Below are 11,672 nucleotides of genomic sequence, written 5' to 3'. Positions count from 1 at the left end.
GGCTAAATGCCAGCATGGACTGGGTTGAAAAGACTGACACTCTCAACCTTTTACTTACTTATTTTTCTAATTTATTCCTGCTGGACTATTTATTTCTTTATTTTTCTAAGTAATTCAGTATAGACAAATATGAGCTGATGCACTTGGACAGGACAAACAAGGCAATGGAGTACATACCACACAGAGGGATCCTGGGAAGCACTAAGGATCAGAACACCCTTAGTATATACATCCACAGACAGGTGGTGGATAAAATGGTTCAGAAAGGATATGGGATATTTAGCTTTATTAGTTGAGGTATAGAGTTTAAGAGGAGGGTAATCATGCTGGAACTGTATAAAATGTTGGTTAGGCCACAACTTTTGTATTGTGTGCAGTTCTGAAATTCACACTTTCAGGATAGCACACAAGAGAGTGTACAAGAGATTTACCAGGTTGTTACCTGGGCTGGAGAGTTTCCTTATGAAGAGAAATTGGATAGAAAGGGATTGTTTTTAAGAACAGAGGAGATTGAGAAGGGGCACAATTGAGATGTATAAAACCATGAGGTGTATAGGTATGGTAGACAGGAAGGAACCTCTCCCTTGATGGAGAGAGCAGTGACTGGGGGCATAGAGTCATAGAGACCCTTCAGTCCAACCCGTCCATGCCGACCAGATATCCCAACCCAATCTAGTCCCACCTGCCAGCAACCGACAGATTTAAGATAAAGGGCAGACCTGGATTGGTGGGCTGGGAGCGAGACTTCTGGTGATGGCATCAACATTGGTGGGCCTGGAGTTCCTTACAGATATCCAGAAGTCTGTTACAGAGATCCTGGCCAATGTCAAGCAGAGCACTGGTTGACGAGCAAGAAGGTAAGAAGATAAACTCTGTTTTAGTAACATCTTTTAATCTTTTCCGTCATCCTCATGGCATTGGAACATGGTGACAATTAACATTTTTCACTGTTTTTAAAATATATGTGGCAATAAAGCTTCATTGGAAAATTGTTTGGGAAGCACTGTTATCTTAGTATTAGCATAACTCCCTCACAGCACCAAGGACCAGGCTCGATTCCAGCCTTGGGTGACTGTCTGTGCAGAGTTTGCATATCCTCCCCGTGTAAGGGTGGATTTCTTCTGGGTGCTCTGGTTTCCTCCAAAGATTTATACCTCTGGTGGATTGGCCATGCTAAACTTGCCCCGTAATATCCAGGGATGTGAAGGCTAGGTGTTTTAACCATGGTAAATGAAGGGTTTTGGGTTTGGGTGAGTTGCTCTTCAGAGGGTCGGGTGCAGACTCAATTGGATGAATGACCTGTTTCCTTACTGTCGGGATTTTTTAAGGTTCAGTTTAATTCATATTTCCTTACTACATACTTTCTAGAAATGTATTATTTACATTTGTATTAACTGGCATGCGACAGGTATCTAATATATTCTCTTCATTGTTCACTAACAACTGAGTTGCTTGTTATCTGCGAATTTCAAACTTCCCCTAGTGTATGTATGACAATGCTGTCACTTTAAAAAGGTTATTTTGCCGTTGCCTTTTTTTTCAAAAGAGTTCCTGGGAAGCGGCTAATTTAACAATGGAAGGAGAGAGGTCAGTTCTGCCTGTTCAAGTTTTTTTTCCTAGTTTGTTTTTAACTGTAGCAGTCACAAGATGTGGAAGACGTCACTTTGGGGCTTTTACAAAAGGTGAGCAGGCATAGCTGTTGGAATCGGCAGACAATCTGGATTTGTCTGTGAGAAAAGGAGAGGTAATTACAACAATAGCTCAACATTTGCATTTGCTGGAGATGTCAGCAGAAATGGCTCAAATTCAATTGTAGATGAAGCAGCTTGAACATGAAAAGGAACTGAAATAGTTTGAATTACGGTGAAAAGCATAGGAAAGAGAAAAAGAAAGAACCACTTTGGCAGAACAAAAAGCAAACAAAAGGGAAAGGGAGTGAGAGAGAGGAAATGGCGAAAGAGAGACAGGAAAGGGAATAAAAGAATTTGAACTTCAGAAGTTGGCACTTAAGAGAGGAAAGTCAATGTAAAAGGATGGAGGTGAAGCTTTTAGGTCAGCCTAGTGAGGAGAAAGAGAATAGTGATGATGAGCAAATCCATTTTCGTCAAAGGCCTGGTGGGAATCTGTTTAAATATATTCAAGCTTTGCCTAAATTTGATGAAGAAGCTATAGAGGCCTTTTTCCTTTCATTCAAGAAAGTGGCTAAACAAATGGTTCTCCTGCTTCTTGGATGCTGCCTGACCTGCTGCGCTTTTCCAGCAACACATTTTTCACCTCTGATCTCCAGCATCTGCAGTCCTCACTTTCTCCTATTTAATCTAAGGAGGGACACTGGTCAAGCGTACATTGAGCTTTAAAGAATCAAGCCAAGTAATTTTGATAGGTATATCAAACAAATGGAGCTTTTAAAGAGACGAATATTTTGTAGGAGTTCAAAAATTCATTTCTGAGGTTGTGGGAATTCATGTGGAAGAGCAGTGAGTTAAAATGGCAACTTGGCTGGTGTTTATGAGTTAGTTCATACATCAAAGTTTGGCTTCCGACATCAATTTCAATCTGTGAGGGATAGAAATTAGGGAAAAGAAAAGTCCGCAGGTGGTAAGAGAAAAGTAGATTTCAGTGAAGATAGTAAAGATAGCTTATCACAGGGTTAAAAGGAAACCCATGAAAGGGGAAAGAGAAGTTAAAAGGCTGAGGTATTTTCACTACAATAAAGTAAGGCCACATGAAGTCACAGTGTTGCTGGTTTTGAAAAAGCACCAGGAAGACAGATGTAGGAAAACAGGATAAGCCAGTGAATTTTGTTCAAGTGGTAAAGGAAAACACAATGGAATCTAAAAAGCTGCACTAGAATGCACAACCTGGTCAGAGTCTGGTTGAGAAGGAAGTGCCAGATCTTCTTAAACCATTTTCTTACAAAGTAAGGTTTACATGCATTGGTGAGGAGCTGCAGGTAAAGAAGTGACAGTATTAAGAGATATAAGATCATGTCAATTGTTGACGTTGAGGGATGAGAAGATATGTAACTCAGAAGGACTATTGCCCGAAAACGTGCTAGCACATGGATTTCACGGTAAGTTGAGAAGTGCTCCGTAATGTAGTGAGGTCGGAGCATCTGGGGAAAAGTGGAGAAATGGTGGGAGAAGTACTGGAGAAACGTTTGACTCCAGGAATACAATTTGTCCTCGGTAAAAATATAGCTGGATCACAGGGAGGAGTGCTGCCTACTATGGTTGAAAAGCCAGTGAACAATCAGGCCACTCAAGATATTACAGGAAGTATATCCTGGAAGTTTTCCTGACCGTGTGATAACAAGGTCACAAACTCACCAATTGAAACAGCAAGAGACATCAAAGAACACAGATAAGGAAGTTGAACTAGAATTATCAGAGACCATGTTTGATGGAATGGTTAAGCCAAAACAAGAACTGGTGGAGGACGATGTGGATATTTTTAGTTCAAAGAAGTTAACTAAGTTAATTTGAAAAATTAAGATTTTAAAAATTAAGCAATTTTATCAAAAAGTGTACACAGAAGAAGAATCTGAATCTATTACTGAATGTCATTATCTTAAAAACGATTTCTTGATTCAGAAATGAGAGACCATCACATATTCATACAGATGAGAAATGGGCACAAGTTCATCAAGTTATATTGCCAGTGGGGGTTATAGAAAGGAGGTGTTGTGGGTAGCACGCAAATTATCACTAGGAGGTCATTTAGGGATAAGAAAAACTCAGGCTAAAATACAACAACATTTTTGCTGGCCTGGACTGCATAAGGATGTAGTTGAATTTTGCCAGATGTGGGCAGCACAGTGGCTAGCACTGCTTCCTCACAGCGCCAGAGACCCGGGTTCAATTCCTGCCTCAGGCAACTGTCTGTGTGGAGTTTGCACATTCTCCCCATTTCTGCGTGGGTTTCCTCCGGGTGCCCTGGTTTCCTCCCACAGTCCAAAAATGTGTAGTTTAGGTGAATTGGCCATGCTAAATTGACCGTAGTGTTAGGTATAGGGGAATGGGTCTGGGTGGGTTGATGTCCAGACAGTCGGGGTGGACTTGTTGGGCCGAAGGGCCTGGTTCCACACTGTAAGTAATCTAATGTCATACATGTCAGGTCATTGGAAAACCTCAGGCAGTCATAAAACCAACACTTTTAATTCCTGCATTTGTGGAACCTTTTTATGAGGGTCTTAATTGATTGGATAGGACACATACCGAAAACAAAGAGTGAGAATCAGTATTTATTGTCAATAATAGATGGGTCCACTAGATTTGCAGAGGCCATTCCATTTCACAGCTAAAAGGATTGTAGAAGTGACAAAGTATTTGGGAATCAATGGTTGAAAGTCTCCATTTTGTAAGTTTCTATTTTGCAATAATAATTTGCCTTACACGTTCAAAATGGCAGCTGCAGTCACAGTGACCATGAGAACATGAATTGCAAGAATGCAGGAATCTCTGCATAACCTTGGAGATGTTTCTGTATATACTTTTTCCCAGTACTATGATTAAGCTGAGCAATAGAACATTGTTAATCGGTTTGCTTTATCTACTTTTACGAGAACTTAACTTTATATTGTGTGGGAATGAAACATGTGAAATTGTTATGCACTTAAGGGCTATAAAATATGCTGCCTTTCTGTTAGAAATCGGAGATCTTTTATGAGCATATTCGGGGATATTTATGACTGATCTCTTGCCAGCTTAATTGCAATAAGGTGTGTTCTGTTTGTAACTTACATGTGGTCTGAGAATTTATGAGTCAATATTTTGGTACTGTAACTCATTTCTCAACATAAGGAACATTTCTCTAGGCTGACTAAGTGATCAAAAGTTTGAATCAGACACCACACAGTGGTTGGGGGGCCCCTTTGGTTTGTTTTTACCGCTTTCCATAAAGACTGTTCCCTCCATGACAACTTCCTCAGATCCACGCCCTTCAGCAACCCACCATCCCTTCCCAGCACCTTCCCCTGCCACTACAGGAATTGCAAAACCTGCGCCCACACCCCCCACACCTCTCATCTCCATCTAAGGCCCCAAAGGAGCCTTCCCCATCCATCAAAGTTTCACCTGCACTTCCACACATGTCATTTACTCTGTCCGTTGCTTCCAATGTGGTCTCCTCTACATTGCAGAGACAGGACGCCTACTCACAGAGCTCTTCAAAGAATATCTCTGGGACACCGGTACCAACCAACTGTACCACCTCATGACCGAACACCTCAACTCTCCCTCTCACTCTGCCGAGGACATGCAAGTCCTGGGCCTCCTCCATCATCACTCCCTTACCACCTGAGGCCTGGAAAAAGAACGTTTCATCTTCGCCTCAGGACCCTCCAACCCCATGGCATCAATGTGGATATCACTAGTTTCCTCATTTCCCCTCCCCCCACCTAACCCCAGTGCCAACCTTACAGCTTAGCACTGTCCTCATGGCCTGTCTCATCTGTCCATCTTCCTTCCCACCTATCCACACCACCCTTCCCTCCGACCTATCACCTTTACCCCCCCCCCCCACCTCCATCCACCTATTGCATTCTCAGCTACCTTCCAACCAGCCCCAACCCCCACCCCCCTCCATTTATCTCTCCATCCCCCAAGGCTCCCAGTCTCATTTCTGATGAAGGGCTTTTTTTCTGAAACATTGATTTTCCTGTTCCCCAGATGCTGCCTGACCTGCTGTGCTTTTCCAGCACCACTCTAATCTTGACTTTGATCTCCAGCATCTATCTGCAGTACTCACTTTTGCCGAGTTGATTTTAACCTTACTGTGAATTCATTTCCAAGGATGCCCACCTTGAAGAAGCTTTCCTCCCCTCTCTACAAAGATCTCAGTAAGTCTCTGTCTCACTGCAACCCCCAGGTCATCTCCTCTGCCCTGAAGCTCTTTAGCCACACCCTGAAACAGACTCGCTACCACAGTCACATCTCCTTCCTAGATGCCTGCCTATGGAATCAACTGATCCAACATGGACTCCGGACCACATTCAGACCAACATAATTTGGATCTGAACAGGACAATCAGTACAGACTACAAATTCAAAATCTCCAGCAATGGTTCTCCTTCTGGATCCTCCGCTCTACACACACAGCCATGCGCCCCCACCTTGTCTCTACAATCAGCCCTGCCTCAACTGAGGGCCACACTGTCTCAGAACTGCAAAGGATCGCTACTGTATTACATCCTCAGAAGAATTCACACACTTAACAAATGCTTTTTCTACACCATATCAAACACCAAAGATTGTAAGTACAACAAACTTTCATATACCCACCTCAATGGTCAGCATTCCTTGAACATTCCAGAAGCTTCACCGGCCTCCAGAACTACTCGGCCACCATCAGCCACAAGGTTTTGCCAGCCATCATCACCACAGCGAATGATGATGTCATCTCCTTCCCACCATCTGACAGCCCGCAGCCGTCTCTGCGACTGCCAGCCAGACAACTGCTGCTGTGACCACAATGAGATCCGCTGCCGCCAAGACCAATGCAAGGCTCAACCAGAACAACACGGCCCCTCTGTTGCCACTGCCGCAATCACTTCCACCTCCCCCAACATCACCCACACCACATGCTCCACGATGTCCGCCCACTTTGTGGCCGCTGCCACAGCCATTTCTGCCCCCTTCGCCATCACCAACGCTATGCATTCCGCCACTTCCATCCCTGCAGCTGCCATTGTCACAACCACGTCTGGCCCCACTGACGCCACTCACCTTTACACCGCCGACATGCCCCCACCCCCCGCAGATCCCAGTGTCACCACCTTCGCCCCCAAGAACCCTGGGGTGAGCATCACATCCGCAAATGTTGTCACCCCTAGTCCCATTACCACACCCACTCTAGTTACAATCTCTGGCCCTGCTCCCTGCTCTAGCCCTATACCAGATCCTAGGTCCCAGCCATGCAGTTTTCACCATCCCCTCAGACCTCTCCCTCACTGAGGACGAACGATCAGTCCTTAGCAAAAACCTTACCTCCACCCCCCTATATTCACAGAATTCAACACGCATTGTGATGTTGAACACTTCTTCTGCTGCCTCCACCTCTGAGCTTACTTTTTCAATCAAGACTCCCACCCACCTTCTGAGGACCCCTTCACTCGCCTCCAACACATTCCATCTACCTGGACATCCTGTGCCGGTCTGTTCCGCACCCTCAACCTCTTCATTTCCAACTGCCACTGAGACATTGACCGCCTCAACCTCTCCACTCCCCTCACCCACTCCAACCTCACACAACATGCAGTCCTCCGCTCCTTCTGTTTCAACCCCAACCTCACTATTAAACCACCGGACAAGTGGAGTGCAGTGATAGTTTGGCTCACTGACCTCTACACTATTGAAGCCAGGTGCCAACTTGAAGACACCTCCTCTTACCACCCGCTCAACCACGACCTCATCTCCCATCACAAACCATCATCTCTCAGACCATACACAACCTCATCACCTCAGGGGATCTCCCACCCACAGTTTCCAACCTTATAGTTCAGGAACCCCAAACAGTTCTACCTCCTACCCAAGGTCCACAAGCCTGACTACCCCAGCTGACCTATCACTCAGCCTGCTCCACTGAATTCACCTCCACATACCTTCACTTTTGTTTAACGTTATGCTTTTGCTATATTCCTTTTGGTCTCGCTGATTAGTCTGGACAACCAATCCGAATTGGTCCAAGTATTCCCAGTTGCTAATGAGGTGAACGGTGGTTTTCTACTGGGATAGACAGAACAAGCACAACACATGAGCCAAGTTACAGGTAAAAAACAAATATGTCCAGCAACTCATGATCCTGATACAGCATGTGCCAGCCCTGACGGGGTTGAATAGGACCAGGTACAGAATGTACAGGGGAAAGCCCCTGCTGAGGAGGACAAACTATGGACTCAAGTTGGGGGCTCTCTCAATACTCAAACCAAGCTGTGGGTTACCCCTGCGTGACAAGTTTGTGTTTCTTCGTTGCTCCTGCTTATCTTAATGGTTATATGCACAACTGTACACACTTGGGCAAGGAGGGAATGGTTAATACTTTATTACAAACATGGTGGCACCTGGATTTCTGGAAAGCAGCTGAGAAAAGAGCTGAACGATGTTTGATTTGCAAAAAGATGAATACTGGATAAGGAATGCCCTGTGATTCTGGAACCACCCTCTTGCCTAGTGGGCCTTACAACTTGATTTTATAGAATTACTTATAGTACATCGTTGTTAATATTGTCTGATAATAGTACGTGTATTCAGTAGATGGATCGAAGCAATCCCAATGACTGATAATACTGCTACACCAGCCATGAAAAAGTGGGAAAATATCTGCATGAGTTAATGAAAACTCCTCAAAGTTCACATTCACAGGTACACTGAGCCTATCATTTTAGGGAGACTACCCTACTGTAGAACCTGGAGATTTTGTCCTGATTAAGAATTGGGATCAGGGAAAATCGGAGCCGAGGCAGAAAGGATCGTTTCAGGTGTTTCTGACCACCCCATGGCCGTGAAGGTGCAAGGACAACTCCACTGAATCCATTGAACAGACTGCCAATGAAGGAACAGACAAGGACTAAGAAAAAATGTATTGGATACTGGTGACTTTGAAGACATTGGGGGAACAGAAGGCTTTCATGCTGACAGTACTTTGTCCCCGGGAGGGTGACCAGGACAATCTATATTTCATAATGCCTTTTTATAGTTGGCTTATCAAAGTGCCCAAATGATGGGAAAAGTAACTGATTTTTGGGTATGTGCTTATACGCCACCTTATTCATAGGGAGGGTACTCCTTTGTGTCCTGCCCGGTCTCCTTACCTTTAGCTGGCCTGAGGTGATCGAATGGCTAATACGCCAGGACTGTTCTGATGACTCAGACAGAGTTAAAGAAGTTCAACAATGGCAGTCAGCAGGATATGAGATGACCCTTTTCAGGGATTGGTACCAACCTGGCTACAACTGATCCCATAAACGTCCTTTCCTGGTATTCCTTAATAATATAATTAATGACACAATTTGCTATAGTAAAGATAGGAATTTCTCCAGTGGCTTATATATAGGGACTAGTTAATACTCCTTTCACTATCCCATGAATTGAACTTAACCAAAATTTGACTAAATTTGTTTTTTTTTGTTTGATTGGTCTGCCGTCCTTAATAAAACATCAGGGTGCCTCTGGAATAGCCCAACTCCCAGGGCTTGGAGAACTTGTTCTAGCCTAACCATCTATAAAGGCATGTCTTTTATTTGTGGACACAAAGCCTATCTGTGGCTCCCCTCAGACTGGTGGGGATCATGTTATATAGGGTGTATAGTTGCTCTCATTTAGATGAGTTACTTTCACCCCCCAAGGACCAAGAGGTACCTCCCCGGTCTCCTTAGCCTTATTGGGATGGCTTCCCCCTCATTGGACTCCATTTGCAGGACAATGAATTAAGTAGGTTAAGGAAAATACTGGATATCATTGCCAATAATACTATAAATGCCTGACTAACATCAATGCTGAACTGTTTGCGATCAGGACAGTTACCCTTCAGAATCGTTTGGCCTTGGACTTTCTACTCGCTAAAGAGGGTGGCACTTGTGCCATTGTAGGAAAGGCATGTTGTACCTTTATTCCTGACAGATCCTCCAATATCACTGATCTCTCCAAGCACATTAGCCAGGATGTCCAGAAATTCAGCGATGTAGATTATGGTGTGTTCAGTAGTCTTAGAGGATGGTGGCCATCTAAGGGTTGCTTTGGGAATATTAGGGGCATGTTTTTCCACTTTGGGACTACATTACTGTAATCGCCTGCATTCTCACATTCAAATGCTTATGGTCACTGATATCTGGTTGCTGTCATTATAGGCTTTAGGAATGGCCTGGTTGATCCTAAAATGATCAAAAGGAGGAAATGATAAAGTTTTGGGGAATTAATAGTTATAAGTTTCCATTTTGTAAGTCTTTATTTTGCAATAAAAAAAATTTCCTTACAAGTTAAAAATAGCAGCTGCTGTTACAGTGACCATGAGAAAATGAATTGCAAGAATGTATGAGTCTCTGCATAACCTTGGAGATGTTTCCATATATGCTTCTTCTGAGTACTACAATTAGGCTGTTCAACAGAACATTGTTAACTGGCTTGCTTTATCTACTTTTACTTATGAGAACTTAACATTACATTGTGTGGGAATGAAACATGCAAAACTTTTAATTAAGGGCTATAAAATATGCTGCCTTTCTGTTAGAAATCAGAATTCTTTTATTAGTATATTCAGGGATATCTATGACTGATATTCTGAATTGTTGACTATTGACCTCTCGCCATCTTAGTTGCAATCAAGTGTGTTCTGTTTGTAACTTAAGTGTGGTCTGAGATTTCTGAGTCAACAGAAAAGTTACTCAAATTTTTCACTAGATACTGACTACCCACAGAGATACAATCAGATCAAGGGTCAAATTTTACATTAACATTTTACATTATTCAAATACGTTATGGATGGCTTAGGATAAAAACAAATCAAATCCACTGCGTACCATCTGGAATCACAAGGAACGTTAGAAAGGTGGCATCAAACTTTAAAGATCATGTTAAGGGCTTATAGTTAAGACTATCCAGATGATTGGGATAAAGGAATTCTGTTCATACTTATTGCCATCAGGCATGCACCAATGAATCGACCAACTTCAGTCCATTTGAATTCATTTTTGGGCATGATGTGAGAAGGACCACTGAAATTTATTAAGGAGAAATTGGTGAGCAGGAATTCAGAGATCAAATACTTGTACAATGTGTCAAATTTTAAAGAATGATTAAATAGAGTGGGGGCGTTGGCTAGAAAGTTTTTAAAACCATTGCAGCATATGATGAAACAGAAAGTAAACAAGAAATCAAAAACTCATAATTTTGCTACCAGAGATGTTAGTGTTAATTCCAGTGATAGGTGAACATTTACAAGCAAGATTTAGTGGACCTTATGAAATCAAAAGGAGATTGAGTGAGGTAAACTATTTGGTAAGTATTCTAGACAGAAAGAAATCTCGCAGAGTATGTCTTGTGAATATGCTCAGAAGGTATTTTGACAGGGAAGGAAAGCAAAAGGAGAATGTGTTTCTGGTTACAACACAAAGTGAAGAAACAAGTACAGAGGATTTTGAATTGGACATTTATCAAATTCAATTGGACAATGAAGAAGTTGTCAAAAATTGGGATAAATTATTGAGTTACTTTCCAGAGTAAAATCGAAGTGACCTGAAAGATTATTACCATTGCATGGGGAGATATGTGGGAAGTACTAATCTAATAATGCATGATTTAATTACAGGAAGTGCTGTTCCATTGAAGCAACATCCTTATAGACCTAACCCTCTAAAGTTGGTGCCGGTGCAAAAAGAGATTGAAGATCTGCTCCAAGACAACATAATCGAAGTGTGTTGCAGCTTTTCTAACACTGAATGAACTATACCAATTTAAAGTCATGCCATTTGGTAAGAAAGTGCACCATCCACATTTCAAAGACTAACCAATAAAGTCATTTTTGGATTAACCAATTGTGTGGTATATGTCAATGACTTGGTGATTATTTTAGTCACACATGGAAGGAACATTTCCAGCATTTCTCCCAATTATTCTATCGACTTCAGGGGGCCAGCTTGGTGATAAACCTGGCTAAGAGTGAATTCGCAAAGTCCAAGTC

This window comes from Chiloscyllium plagiosum, unplaced genomic scaffold (genome assembly GCF_037043375.1).
Source record: "Chiloscyllium plagiosum isolate Xiang-an unplaced genomic scaffold, Cpla_swu_hap1 HiC_scaffold_47, whole genome shotgun sequence".
NCBI classification, from domain to species: domain Eukaryota; kingdom Metazoa; phylum Chordata; class Chondrichthyes; order Orectolobiformes; family Hemiscylliidae; genus Chiloscyllium; species Chiloscyllium plagiosum.
This window is presented reverse-complemented; position numbering follows the sequence as displayed.